The 1,045-nt window shown below is 51.3% G+C and overlaps 1 non-coding gene across 1 annotated transcript; it reads right to left on the reverse strand.

Moving 5' to 3' along the window:
- Positions 1–629: 629 nt before the first annotated feature.
- Trnas-uga (transfer RNA serine (anticodon UGA)) lies at positions 630–704 on the reverse strand. Its single transcript has one exon. It is a non-coding gene; the product is annotated as a tRNA-Ser (tRNA).
- Between the last annotated feature and the right edge of the window lie 341 nt (positions 705–1,045).

A 1,045-nucleotide genomic window follows, 5' to 3' on the forward strand; every position in this document is an offset into this window, starting at 1 on the left:
TATGAAACTTCCTGGCAGATTAAAACTGTGTGCCCGACCGAGACTCGAACTCGGGACCTTTGCCTTTCGCGGGCAAGTGCTCTACCAACTGAGCTACCGAAGCACGACTCACGCCCGGTACTCACAGCTTTACTTCTGCCAGTATCCGTCTCCTACCTTCCAAACTTTACAGAAGCTCTTCTGGCAAACATGCAGAACTAGCACTCCTGAAAGAAAGGATACTGTGGAGACATGGCTTAGCCACAACCTGGGGGATGTTTCCAGAATGAGATTTTCACTCAGCAGCGGAGTGTGCGCTGATATGAAACTTCCTGGCAGATTAAAACTGTGTGCCCGACCGAGACTCGAACTCGGGACCTTTGCCTTTCGCGGGCAAGTGCTCTACCAACTGAGCTACCGAAGCACGACTCACGCCCGGTACTCACAGCTTTACTTCTGCCAGTATCCGTCTCCTACCTTCCAAACTTTACAGAAGCTCTTCTGGCAAACATGCAGAACTAGCACTCCTGAAAGAAAGGATACTGTGGAGACATGGCTTAGCCACAGCCTGGGGGATGTTTCCAGAATGAGATTTTCACTCTGCAGCGGAGTGTGCGCTGATATGAAACTTCCTGGCAGATTAAAACTGTGTGCCCGACCGAGACTCGAACTCGGGACCTTTGCCTTTCACGGGCAAGTGCTCTACCAACTGAGCTACCGAAGCAAGACTCACGCCCGGTACTCACAGCTTTACTTCTGCCAGTATCCGTCTCCTACCTTCCAAACTTTACAGAAGCTCTTCTGGCAAACATGCAGAACTAGCACTCCTGAAAGAAAGGATACTGTGGAGACATGGCTTAGCCACAGCCTGGGGGATGTTTCCAGAATGAGATTTTCACTCTGCAGCGGAGTGTGCGCTGATATGAAACTTCCTGGCAGATTAAAACTGTGTGCCCGACCGAGACTCGAACTCGGGACCTTTGCCTTTCGCGGGCAAGTGCTCTACCAACTGAGCTACCGAAGCACGACTCACGCCCGGTACTCACAGCTTTACTTCTGCCAGTAT

Source organism: Schistocerca gregaria, chromosome 5 (assembly GCF_023897955.1).
Source record: "Schistocerca gregaria isolate iqSchGreg1 chromosome 5, iqSchGreg1.2, whole genome shotgun sequence".
Classification (NCBI taxonomy): Eukaryota; Metazoa; Arthropoda; class Insecta; order Orthoptera; family Acrididae; genus Schistocerca; species Schistocerca gregaria.